General features: G+C 51.2%; 1 protein-coding gene across 2 annotated transcripts in view; it reads right to left on the bottom strand.

Annotated features, from left to right (window-relative positions):
- FNDC4 (fibronectin type III domain containing 4) overlaps positions 1-13868 on the bottom strand; it is a 42414-nt gene that overhangs the window by 19345 nt on the left and 9201 nt on the right. The window lies entirely within an intron of this gene.

Genomic DNA, 13868 nt, shown 5'->3' with positions numbered 1-13868 from the left:
TGAGGATCTTGTAGGTGTTGGTCTCTATCTGAGGGGTTGGAGCACATGCGGTTGTACCTCAGTGCTTGGCTGTAGACGATGGATCGTGTGGTGTGACCGGGGTGGAAGCTGGAGGCATGAAGGTAGGCGTAGCGGTCGGTGGGTTTTCGGTATAGGGTGGTGTTAATGTGGCCATTGCTTATTTGTATGGTGGTGTCTAGGAAGTGGACCTCCCGTGTAGATTGGTCCAGGCTGAGGTTGATGGTGGGGTGGAAGCTGTTGAAATCATGGTGGAATTCTTCCAGGGTCTCCTTCCCATGGGTCCAGATGATGAAGATGTCATCAATATAGCGTAGGTAGAGAAGGGGCATGAGTGGACGAGAGCTGAGGAAGCGTTGTTCCAGGTCAGCCACAAAAATGTTGGCATATTGTGGGGCCATGCGGGTGCCCATAGCGGTGCCACTGGTTTGGAGGTATATATTGTCACCAAATTTGAAATAATTGTGCGTGAGGATAAAGTCACAGAGCTCAGCAATAAGTTGTGAGGTGTCATCATCAGGGATACTGTTCCTGACAGCTTGTATTCCATCTGTATGTGGGATGTTTGTGTAGAGAGTCTCTACATCCATGGTGGCTAGGATGGTGTTTTCTGGGAGGTCACCAATGCATTGTAGTTTTCTCAGGAAATCTGTGGTGTCACGGAGATAGCTGGGAGTGCTGGTGGTGTAGGGTCTGAGTAGGGCGTCCACATATCCAGACAGTCCTTCAGTGAGAGTGCCAATGCCCGAGATGATGGGGCGTCCAGGATTTCCAGGTTTGTGGATCTTAGGTAGTAGATAGAATAACCCCGGTCGGGGCTCTAAGGGTATGTTGATTTGTTCCTGTGTTACTGTAGGGAGTGACTGTTGAGTTCACTCCCTCTGGGGCACCTGGCATTGGCCACTGTCCCATCTTTAAAAAAGGGAAGAAGGAGGATCCAGGGAACTACAGGCCAGTCAGTCTCACCTCAGACGCTGGAAAAATCATGGAGCAGGTCCTCAAGGAATCAATTCTGAAGCACTTAGAGGAGAGGAAAGTGATCAGGAACAGTCAGCATGGATTCACCAAGGGCAAGTCATGCCTGACTAGCCTAATTGCCTTCTATGATGAGATAACTGGCTCTGTGGATGAGGGGAAAGCAGTGGATGTGTTATTCCTTGACTTTAGCAAAGCTTTTGATACGGTCTCCCACAGTATTTTTGCCGCCAAGTTAAAGAAGTATGGGCTGGATGAATGGACTGTAAGGTGGATAGAAAGCTGGCTAGATCGTCGGGCTCAACGGGTAGTGATCAACGGCTCCATGTCTAGTTGGCAGCTGGTTTCAAGTGGAGTGCCCCAGGGGTCGGTCCTGGGGCCGGTTTTGTTCAATATCTTCATTAATGATCTGGAGGATGGTGTGGACTGCACTCTCAGCAAGTTCCCAGATGACGCTAAACTGGGAGGAGTGGTAGATATGTTGGAGGGTAGGGATAGGATACAGAGGGACCTAGACAAGTTAGAGGATTGGGCCAAAAGAAACCTGATGAGGTTCAACAAGGACAAGTGCAGAGTCCTGCACTTAGGACGGAAGAATCCCATGCACTGCTACAGACTAGGGACTGAATGGCTAGGAAGCAGTTCTGCAGAAAAGGACCTAGGGGTTACAGTGGATGAGAAGCTGGATATGAGTCGACAGTATGCCCTTGTTGCCAAGAAGGCTAACTGCATTTTGGGCTGTATAAGTAGGGGCATTGCCAGCAGATCGAGGGAAGTGATCATTCCCCTCTATTTGACATTGTTGAGGCCTCACCTGGAGTACTGTGTCCAGTTTTGGGCCCCACACTACAAGAAGGATGTGGAAAAATTGGAAAGAGTCCAGCGGAGGGCAACAAAAATGATTAGGGGGCTGGAGCACATGACTTATGAGGAGAGGCTGAGGGAACTGGGATTGTTTAGTCTGCAGAAGAGTAGAATGAGGGGGGATTTGATAGCTGTTTTCAATTACCTGAAAGGGGGGTTCCAAAGAGGATGGATCTAGACTGTTCTCAGTGGTAGCAGAACAAGGAGTATTGGTCTCAAGTTGCAGTGGGGGAGGTCGAGGTTGGATATCAGGAAAAACTATTTTACTAGGAGGGTGGTGAAGCACTGGAATGGGTTACCTAGGGAGGTGGTGGAATCTCCTTCCTTAGAGGTTTTTAAGGTCAGGCTTGACAAAGCCCTGGCTGGGATGATTTAGTTGGAAATTGGTCCTGCTCTGAGCAGGGGGTTGGACTAGATACCTCCTGAGGTCCCTTCCAACCCTGATATTCTATGATTTTATGGACCTTTGGTCTGACCCAGTATGGCCGTTGTTATAAGTAATGGGAAGTAAATGAAAATAAAGTGAGGTACCTTGATAGGGCAGGAGTTTGGGGTGAGGGATGGGAGCTCTGGGAGGAAGCTTGGGTTTGGGGTGCAGGCTCTGGGCTGGGGCAGGGGGCAGCGCTTACCTCGGGTGGCGTAGCTCCCAAAGCGACCAGCGCGCACGCACGCACACACACCCCCCCCAACAGCAGCGGCTCCTAGGCGGGTGTCTCTGTGCACCGCTGCCCCAGGCGCCACCGCAGTTTCTGGCCAATGGGAGCTGCAGAGTTGGTGCTCAGGGCGGGGGCAGCACACGGAGACAACCCCCCCACCTTCATGGGCTGTAGGGACGTGCCAGATGCTTCCAGGAGTGAAGCAACACGGAGGGAGGGAGGGAGGGAGGCAGGGGGCTGCCTTAGCTCTGCTGCTGGCATGTCTCTGTGCACCCTTTGGAGGGAGGGGTCAGCAGGTCTCTGTGCTGCCCGGGGGGGGCAGTGCATGGAACCTCCCCCGCCCCCCCTGCTAGGGGCACGCAGAGACATGCCAGCAGCTGGCCACTTCCGAGAGCGGCATGGGGCCGCCAGCCGCGGTATGCAGGCAGCCTGCCTGGCTGAGCCCAGCTGCACTGCTGGTGGGACTTGGGGGCAGGTTGTTAGAAATTTTTTTTGTATTTTGGGGGCCCCCTGTCATTGGGGGCCCTGTGCCACCGCACGGTTTGCTTCATGGTAAATCCGCTCCTGGGTATGGGGCAGAACTGTTGGGGGGGGGGGGAATGGGCTGGTGGGGGCAGAGCTGGTGGGGGGTGGGCAGGTCCGGGATGCTGGTGGGGGCAGAGCTGAAGTGAGGTCTGGACAGATGGGGGTTGCGTAATTGTTGGACTGTGGGAAGGGCGAGGAGGGGTACAGATTAACTTGGGAGCTGGGCGCGCAGCACCGAGGCAGCAGGGTCCTAGCCCGGCTCCTCCAGGACAAGCAAGCCGTCCTACTGACTATTGCCCGGTTTGCTCTGGGTGTGGTAGGAAACCCCCGTCCTGGCACCCAGAGTTCCCTGCCCGTGCTGAGGCCAATGTGCCGCTGCTTGTGGATTTTAGGGAGGGACCAAAACCAGGTTTGTAATGGCAGCTGGTTGCCCCATGACTCTGGGGGTGGGGGAGGGCACTGTGGCCCCAGTGTAACCTCTCCTGTTTCTGAGTGCCTTGCCGTGGTTTGTAAGCACTGATCGCGCTGAGCATGCCCAAAGGGCCACCTGCTCACTGGCCCCTGGCCCCTAGTGTGCAGGTGAGGTTGGTTTGTTGGCTAGCTCTTCCCCCCCCCCCCCCCGCCCTCCAGTGCATGGCTCTGTCAGCGCCATCCAGGCCTGTGACAGTGGTTCGCCATGAGCAGGTCTCCCCCTCCCTCTCTGTGCGGTTAATGACTGCTCACTGTCTGTCCCTGGGGCCCTGATTGGCTGGAGTTTGAGAGGCGGCTCGTCAGTAAGCAAGGGACATCTTTTAAAGATGCCAGGGATAGGGATGCCAGGGTGCCAAGTGATTGCTAGCAAGAGTCTGTTACTCCACAAAACAATGCAGCTGGCCCTAGAGTCTGAGCTGTGGCAGCAGGTTGGGGGGGTCACCCAATTTTGTGAGGTCCCTTTGTAACTCTTCACAGTCAGCCTGGGACTTAACTATCTGGAGTAGTTTTGTATCGCCTCCAAATGTTGCCACCTCACTGTTTACTCTTTTCTAGATCATTTATGAAAATATTGAATAGGACTGATCCCAGTACAGACCTCTGTGGGCCGCCACTATTTGCCTCTCTCCATTCTGAATAATGACAACCCCCCCACACCTCCGGTCTTTTAACCAGTTACTGATCCATGAGGGAAACTTCCCTCTTATCCCATGACTGCTCACTTTGCTTAAGAGCCTTTAGTGAGAGACCTTGTCAAAAGCTTTTTGAAAATCCAAGTATGCTATATCCACTGGATCCCCCTTGTCTACATGTTTGTTGACCCCCCCCCCCCTCAAAAAACTCTAGTAGATTGGTGAGGCATGATTTCCCTTTCTAAGAGCCATGTTGGCTTTTCCCCACAAATCGTGTTCATCTATGTGTGATAATTCTGTTCTTTACTACAGTTTCAACCAATTTGCCTGGCACAGAAGTTAGGCTTACTGGTCTGTAGTTGCTAGGGTGAAAAATTGGGACAGGGGGTGGGGGGTAATAGGAGCCTATATAAGAAAAAGACCCCAAAATTGGGACTATCCCTATAAAATCGGGATGCCTGGTCACCCTAGTAGTTGCTGGAATCACCTCTGGAGCCTTTTTAAAAAAATTGGTGTCACGGTAGCTACCCTCCAGTCATCTGGTACAGAAACTGATTTAAATGATAGGTTCATACCACAGCTAGTCATTCCGCAATTTCATATTTGAGTACCTTGAGAACTCTTGGGTAAATACCATCTAGTCCTGGTGACTTATTTCTGTTTAATGCATCAGTTGTTCCAAACTTTCTCCACTGACACCTCAATCTGGGACAGTTCCTCAGATTTGTCACCTAAAAAGACTGGCTCAGGTGTGGGAATCTCCCTCAGCCTCTGCAGTGAAGACTGATGTAAATAATTCGTTTTCCTTCTCAGCAATGGCTTTGTCTTCCTGGAGTGCTCCTTTAGCACCTCCAATGGCCAGTGGCCCCAGTAATTGTTTGGCAGCCTTCCTGCATCTGATGTACTTGACAATGAAAAAAATGTTTAGTTTTTGACTGTTTGGCTAGTTGCTCTTCAAATTCTTTTTTGTCCTGCCTAATTATGTTTACCCTTGTCATGCCGGAGTTTATGCTCCTTTCTATTTTCCTCAGTAAGATTTAACTTCCAATTTTTAATACACCCTAAAGGATGTCTTTTTGCCTCTGACAACTTGCTTGACTTTGTTTAGCCATGATGGCACTTTTTTGGTCCTCTCACTATGTTTTTTTAATTAGGAGCCTTTGTTATGGTGTCTTTAAAAAGTTTCCATGCAGCTTGCAGGCATGGCACTTTTGTGACTGTATCTTTTAAATTTCTGTTTAACTAGCTTCCTCCTTTTTTTTTTTTTTTTTTTTTCTAAAGTAAACTTTCTGAAGTGAAATGTTACTGCGGGGGGCTTCTTCAGTATTTTCTCCCCCACAGGGATGTGAAATGTAATTACGTTATGGTTGCTGTTACTGATGGCTCAGCTATATTCACCTCTTGGACCAGATCCTGTGCACCACTTAGAACTAAATCAAGAATTGCCTCTCCCCTTGTGGGTTCCAGGACTAGCTGCTCCAAGAAAACCTCATTAATTATCTCTGCATCCCATCCTGAGGTGACATGTACCCAATCAATATGGAGATAGCTGAAATCCCCCATTATTACTGAGTTTTCTAGTTTTATAGCCTCTCCAATCTCCAGGAGCATTTCACCATCACCATCCTGGTCAGTAGTGTATTCCATCTGCTATATTCTTCTTATTCAAGCATGGAATTTCTATCCATAGAGATTCTATGGTACAATTTGATTCATTTAAGATTTGTATTCTATTTGACTCTGTTTTCTCCCCCCCACCCCCCACACTTAGTGCTACTCCCCAACCAGCACAACCCATTCTGTCATTCTTATATATTTTGTACCCTGGTATTACCGTGTCCCATTGATTATCCTCATTCCACCAAGTTCTTGTGATGCCTGTTGTATCAAATCCTCACTTAATACCAGGGCCTCAAGTTCACCCATTGTAGAATTTAGAGTTCTTGCATTTGTATATGAGCACTTACAGAATGTGTCACTTTTTAGCTGTCTGCCATTATGTGATGTAATTAAATGGGACTCTTTTTCATTTGATTTTTCTCTTCAGTTCCTGTCTGTACTTTATCAACTTCCATCCTCTCCTCCTTACTAGCATATAGAGATCCTCTTTAACAAATCCTTCTCTAAGGAATGTGTCTGTCTGAATCACATGCTCTTCCACACCTGTCGGCTTTCTCCCAGCCCTTAGTTTAGAAACTTCTCTGACCTTTTTAATTTGACATGCCAGCAGTCTGGTTCCATTTTGTTTTAGGTGGAGCCCATCCCTCCTGAATAAGCTCCTCCTTTCCCAAAAGGTTAATGGTGACCAGATGCTCAACACAATTAATATTATCAACAAGGGAGAAGCAACACATTCCCTAATAGGGAAAGAATGGGGTTACAGATAATTTGGGTAAATTAAATGTATTCAAGTCAACAGAGTCTGATGAAATTCATCTTAGGGTACTTAAGGGAACCAGTTGACGCAATCTCAAAACCATTAGCAATTATTTTTGAGGGTGGGTGAGCCCTCAGAGGACTGAAGAAGGGCAAGGATAGTACCTACCTTTAAAAAGGGAAGAAAGAGAACCCAGGGAACTACAGACCAATCAGCCTAACTTCAATACTTGGAAAAATACTGGAACAAATGATTAAACAATCAGTTTGTAAACCCCATAAGATTAAGAAGGTTGCAAGGAATAGTCAGCATGGCTTTGTCAAGAAAAATTATGCCAAACCAACCTAATTTCCTTCTTTGACAAGGTTATTGGCCTAGTGGATGGGGGGAAGCAGTAGACATGGTACAACTTAATTTTTCTTTTTTTTAAGGCTTTTGACAGAATCCTACATGCCATTCTCATAAGGAAACTAGGGAAAAGTGGCATAGATGAAATTACTATAAGGTGGGTGGATAATCGGTTGAAAGACCATACTCCAAGAGTAGTCCTCAATGGTTCGTTGACAAACTGGGAGAATATATCTAGTGGGGTTCCACAGGGGTCAGTCCTGGATCTGGTACTAGTCAATATCTTAATTCATGACCTGGATAATAGAGTGGAGAGTATGCTTATAAAATTTGCAAGTGACACCAAACTGGGAGGGGTTGCAAGCACTTTAGAAGACAGGATTAAAATTCAAAATTACCTTGACAAATTAGAGAATTGGTCTGAATTTAACAAGATGAAATTCAGTCAAGACAAGTGCAAAGTACTACACTTAGGAAGGAAAAATTAAATGCCCAACTACAAAATGGGGCATAACAGTCTAGGTGGCAATACGGCAGAAAAGGATCTGGGAGTTGTGGATCACAAATTGAATACGAGTTGTCAAGGTGATGCAGTTGCAAAAATGGCTTATTTTCCAGGGGGTATGAACAGGAATATAATCTGTAAGACATGGGAGGGAATTGTCCTGTTCACCTCGGCACTGGTGGGGGCTCAGCTGGAGCACTGTCCAATTCTGAGCACCACACTTTAGGAAAGATGTTGCTAAACTAGAGAGAGTCCCGAGGAGAGCAATAAAAAGGATGAAAGGGTTAGAAAACCTGACCTCTGGCTATGAGAAAAGCTTACAAAAACTGGGCCTGTTTAGTCTTGAGAAAAGAAGGGTGAGGGGGGACCTGATAAGTCTTCAGATATGTGAAGGGCTGCTATAAAGAGGATGGTGACCAATTGTTCTCCATGTCCACTGAAAGGTAGGTCAAGAAATAATGAGCTTAATCTGCAACAAGGGAGATTTGTTACGCGTTAGGAAAAGCTTTCTAACAATACAGACAGTTAAGTTCTGGAACAGGCTTCCAAAGGAGATGGTGGAATCCCCTGTCATTAGAGGTTTTTAAGAACAGGTTGGACAAACAACTCTCTCAGGATGGTCTAGGTTTACTTGGTCCATCCTCGGTGCAGGGGGCTGGACTTTATGACCTCTTGAGGTCCCTCCATTGTACCTTTTTCCCTCCCGCGTGGCTTACTTTGTGTTTATTGACATTGAACTTAACTTGGCATCACGTTGCCCATCGCCCAGCAGGGTTAGGTCTCTCAAGTTGCTCACACCTCTCTCTGGTCCTGACCTAAGTTCCCTCTAAACCGCACAGCCATGCAGCTGCCTATGAAGCCCGACGCAGGGGTGTGGCGGGGAGAGGCGCCCCTCCTCACTGGCCCCAGAGCACACCGGCCGCGGGAGAGGCCCCAGCGTGGACCTGCCAGGGGAGAGGCGTCCCTCCCTTGGCCTGGCCCAGGCCTGCCGGAGCTGCCGGTGGAGAGGAGCCACTCCTTCAGCCTGGCCCCAGCGTGGACCAGCAGTGGGGAGGAACCCCTCCTTCAGCCCAGCCCAGGTACTTCTCCCCAGCCTGAGATGCTGGTGCGAGAGAGGACTTGTGGGAGTCCTCTCTCTCTCTCTCTCTCTCCTCCCCTACCTCAGCCCTGGGGCAGCCTGCACCCCAAACCCCTCATCCCTGCCCCCCCCACACCCCAACCCTGAGCCCCCTCCCGCACACCGAACCGCTCATCCCTGACCCCACCCCAGAGCCTGCACCCCAGCCCTGAGCCCCCTCCCACACTCCGAACCCCTCGGCCCCACCCCCACCACATGAATTTTGTTATGTGCACCAATATGAAGGTGATGTGTCACACATAACAAAATTCATTCCGCACATGGATGTAAAAAATTAGAGGGAACATTGGTCCCGACTAACCTAAATCATTTTGTCTGCTGCAGACTTTGCTATGCCATTGCTCGTGGCGTCTAAGGCCAGAAGGGACCACTGGGATCCTCTAGTCTGGCCTGCTGCATATCACAGGCATGAACTTTTGTTTGAAGAAAAAAAAAAAAAAAATGCTTTTCAAGAAAAACATCCAACTTTTATTTTAAAATTGCCAGTGGTAGAGAATCCACCACAACCCTTGATGTGTTATTCCAGTGGGTAATAACCAGTGTTACAATTGTGCCTTGTTTCTAGTCTGTTTGTGTCTGTCAGCTTCCAGCCCCTGGACCTTTGTCCAGCGAAGAGCCCTCTACTACCAGATTTCTGTTTCTTGTGTAGGTTCATGGAGATGCTGATCAAGTCAACTTGCACTTGGGAAAGCTCCTTGCTAACCCCAGGCAGCTGCTGGCTGGTCCCTAGCATTCCTGCCATAGCATGCAATATAACACACCCACACCTGCCCCCTTTCCAAGGTCACAGGCAAGCGGTGAGGCCTGAAGAGCTGCCTGCCTGTAGTCTCCTCAGCCCAACATTACTCTTTCTGCAGGGCCTGTACGGAGCCATGATGCCTGGGACAGTCACTGCTGTATCTCCACTCGCCCTTCCTTGCGCTCAGTACAGACGTATGTAGTGGGCCCAATCCTGCGGCTGCTGCAATGGGAACCAGCGCATGGCCTGGACAGTGGGAGATGGGCCGGATTAATAATGGCTGTGTTCCTCTGCTGCCGGGCAGCCCCTGGGGCTCTGGGGAAAGCTCCCTGCCCCCCTATCCTGAGGGAAAGCGCCAGAGCTTCTCTCGGGGTTTAGGAGCTCCACTCTCTGTCCCTGGGGACCTCCGCAGCCTCTGCAGGGCGGGACACACTCACCCCGGTTTTCGCCTACGGCCTTGGGCCTCACCCACCAGCCAGAGCATCCGCTCCAGAGCCCGTGCCTGCCCTCTCCCTGCCTGGGAAAAGGCTGCGCCATTAGCCTCTGCCTCCTGGGTTTCCAGCCAGGGAGCCTCGCAGGCAGGGAGAGGTTTTGCCACAGAGTGAGTGGGACACAGGAGGTAGATGGGGGGCTTGTGGGTAAGAGGGGAGCAGGGATCTGGATGGGGTTCTGAATGTGTCATTTAGCGCAGAGCCCTCCCGCCAGCTCTGTATTGCGTTGCACTTTTCCCCTCACTTTCTTATTTACGCACTCCCTCTCCGTCGCCCCACAAAGTCACGGGACCTCCTGGTCAACCTCCTTCTGGCCCTAGCGAAACTGGCCAGCTATAAAACCAGTGTTAGGAGGTTGGCCGATGGAGTCTCCTGGGACTGTGGGGCGTATTTCAGGTCCTCCGTTCTTTCACATATCCGGGCAGAGTTCCTCTGGGCTGCGTCCACTGGCTCCCTTGACGCCTTCGAGGAGGAGTGGGCGTTGTCCGGGGTTCTCTGCTCGGTGTCCCATCTGGTTCGCTTCGTTTGACCCTTTGACCTCACTCCTGTCCCTGTTCTTTTATTAGTTGTCCCCCATAATTTTTTGGTCTCCAGGTCCGGTGGACCCCCCCTTAGGCTGGGGGGGATCCTTTAGCAGTGGGCGGGCTTTGCCTGCCCACTTCCTGGATCCCAATAGGATCTCTGTATTGCGTGATGTGCCCAAAGGCCACTCAGTACTGCTGGGCAATCCCCAGTGCCTGGCCACCCCCTCCACCCCCATGTACAGAATAGAGACTGCAGGCCCAGTGCGTCCCCAGACCCTCCACCCCCACGCACAGAGACTGCAGGCCCAGTGCGTCCCCCCGGACCCTCCACCCCCCGTGTACAGAGACTGCAGGCCCAGTGCCCCCCCCCGGACCCTCCACCCCCCGTGTACAGAGACTGCAGGCCGAGTGCCCCCCCCGGACCCTCCACCCCCCGTGTACAGAGACTGCAGGCCGAGTGCCCCCCCCGGACCCTCCACCCCCCGTGTACAGAGACTGCAGGCCGAGTGCCCCCCCCGGACCCTCCACCCCCCGTGTACAGAGACTGCAGGCCGAGTGCCCCCCCCCCGGACCCTCCACCCCCCGTGTACAGAGACTGCAGGCCCAGTGCCCCCCCCCCCCGGACCCTCCACCCCCCGTGTACAGAGACTGCAGGCCCAGTGCCCCCCCCCGGACCCTCCACCCCCCGTGTACAGAGACTGCAGGCCCAGTGCCCCCCCCCCCCCGGACCCTCCACCCCCCATGTACAGAGACTGCAGGCTGAGTGCCCCCCCCGGACCCTCCACCCCCCGTGTACAGAGACTGCAGGCTGAGTGCCCCCCCCGGACCCTCCACCCCCCGTGTACAGAGACTGCAGGCCGAGTGCCCTCTCCACCCCCCACGCACAGAACAGAGACTGCAGGCCCTCCATCCCTGCGCCCCATCCCCGGACAGCAGCAGGGCTGGAGGGGGATGCTGTGCTCTCCAAACACATTGATCACCTTGGAGGACAGCTAGGGTCAGATCAACAGGCAGCATTAGTGCTAGAATCGATGCCCATGTCCCTGCAGCCTCTGAGGACACGCCTGCTGAGGTATTAATCTGCTGCAAGGTTTATATGATCATTGTGTTTATCTTGGGTGACAAAGGAAGCAGGAGCTGCCTGATGCGACCTCTTTATGCTCAGCACAGGCAGGGACAAAACGTGTTCCTCGTTTCCAGCTCTTCAGTCTCTGGTCTGAGCCTGGAACACCACCCGGGGCCTGTACACAGTAGCACAGGTGCAGCATTTCATAGCGCGAGGGTAAATGCTACACAATTCAATCTGCTTGCACGGCCTCACTGGAGCAATAGCATTAACCTCTGCGCTGGAGCCTATGCAGAAGGTGAAAGGGACGGGCTTTTCTGTTCCCTACCAGAGATTCTGTTCCCAGTGACGCAAGGTCCTGGGCTGCAAGAGTTTATTGAAATGCACATCTCTAGGGGCAGCTCTCAGCTTGCTGTGGGCGCCTTCACCCTGCATTTCCTGAGGTCTGTGTGATCAAGTGGCTCCTAAAGCAGACACAGCCCTGTCCCAAAGAGCTTTCTAAGGCTACATCTACACTACAGGGGGGAGTCGATTTAAGATACGCAAATTCAGCTACGTGAATAGCGTAGCTGAATTTGACGTATCGCAGCCGACTTACCCCGTTATGAGGACGGCGGCAAAATCGACTTCTGCGGCTTTCTGTCGGCGGCGCTTACTACCACCTCTGCTGGTGGAGTAAGAGCGCCGATTTGGGGATTGATTGTCGCATCCCCACGGGACGCGATAAATCGATCCCCGAGAGGTCGATTTCTACCCGCCGATTCAGGCGGGTAGTATAGACCTAGCCTAAGACCAGAAGCACCATGTGAGGGCAACAAACCGCAGGGCTTCTAGGGGAGGGAGGGTATTGGAGCAGATATAACAGTGCGGTTACATAGGCTACTATCACTGACACAACTTTATCCCGGAGCTGGGAGAAAACATAAAATCATTGCTGCTAAGGCTTGCCAATGACACAGTAACTGGTGGGGTGGTGAATAATGATGGGGACAGGTAAGTTATACAGAGCCAGCTAGATCTCCAGGTGAGGTCGGCTCACTTGAATATGAGTGTTAAGACAGCCAAATCCCGTCATAAATTGAATAACGAATGCAGACCACACTTAGATGATGGAGGACAGTAGTTTGCAAAGCATTAGGGGTCACAGTGGAAACCAATGAACGTAAGTTCCCAGTGGGATGCTGTGACGAAGACAGCACATGTGACCCTTGGTTACATAAGTGGGGGCAATACAGAGCAGAAGTAGGGAGTTACTGCCATTGTACACAAGCGTTACTGGATACTACGTCAGTTCTGCTCTCCACACTTCAGAAAGGATGTTGACAAACTGACACGGGTTCAGAAAAGAGTTACTAAAATAATTTATCATCTAGAAAAACATCTGTTGTTTACCTTGCCATGACTGGTTCTGTGAGACATTTTGTCCATGTGGATCCCAGTCACGGCGCATGCACCTCATGTGCATGAGATCAGAATCTGGGACTAGCAGTATCTTTTGAGGCCACTCCTGAGCCCTACATGTCCTTCTAGCCCCACTGGCCATGGGCATAAAAAGCAGAATTGTCCCTACAGACTCTCAGCTCTCTCACCAATGCAGAGAACCAGGAGAGAGTAACTCCAAAGGCGAGCAAGTCATGGGCTCCAGACAGACATCACTTCTCAAAGAACCACAGTTCCTGCCAGGGAAGTAACCATTCATTCGGTGTCAAAGTCCCTGTGGCTCTACTTGTGCCTTGCTAGCAGGTCCCCGATTCACAGGCGGTGGGTGGAGCAGTCCTAGCCATACCTCACTAAATAAGGATTTCAGAACTGCTCTCCCGAATTTGGCTCTGATCTAGAGGCCAGATCCATAATGGTGTGTGAAAGTCTGGGCTGACTCCATGGGGCTGTTCAGCAGGTTGCTGGTATGGGAATGGGCCTTGGGCAAACCACAGAGGTTGGCTGAGCAGTAGTTGAGTGGGTCCCAATTCCTGTGGGGAGAGGGTAAACTTCCTAACGGGTAGACGGGTGTAATGGGCTGGGTTATCCAGGATAATGTCTCCAAGATGAGATGAGTTGACCCTGAACTTTTTCCCAGTGACCCGAATAAACAGGATGGTTTTCTGAATGACTTTGTCATAAGTAATACAGAAGGGCTGTGGGAACAGCCAAGGTGTGCAGCTTGGCTTCCCCTGGTTTGGGAGAAGAAAAACAGGAGAGTGGTGGTTTGGTTTAAATGAAAATCGGACACCACCTTGGTAAGGAATGTAGGGTGGGGTCCCAGCACCACTTTATCCCTATGGAGCACTGCGTAAGGAGAATCTGCCATCAGAGCTGGGAGCTCACCAGCCATTCTGGTGGAGGTGATAGCTACAGGAGGGCAGTTTTGAGTGTGAGGTGTCGAAGGGGCCTCCTATAAGGCCCATCAGAACTGCACTGAAGGGTGGGTGGAAGCACCCGTACGGGCGGATATGTATGAGCCAGGCCTTTTAGAAATGTTGGAACACCGAGAGAAAACACTGTATGGGGCAGGGGGACAAGCTGAAATAACAGCTAACTG

Source organism: Malaclemys terrapin, chromosome 3 (assembly GCF_027887155.1).
Source record: "Malaclemys terrapin pileata isolate rMalTer1 chromosome 3, rMalTer1.hap1, whole genome shotgun sequence".
In the NCBI taxonomy this organism is placed as follows: Eukaryota; Metazoa; Chordata; order Testudines; family Emydidae; genus Malaclemys; species Malaclemys terrapin.
The sequence above is the reverse complement of the archived record's forward strand: the minus strand, read 5'-3'. Positions and strand labels throughout refer to the sequence as shown.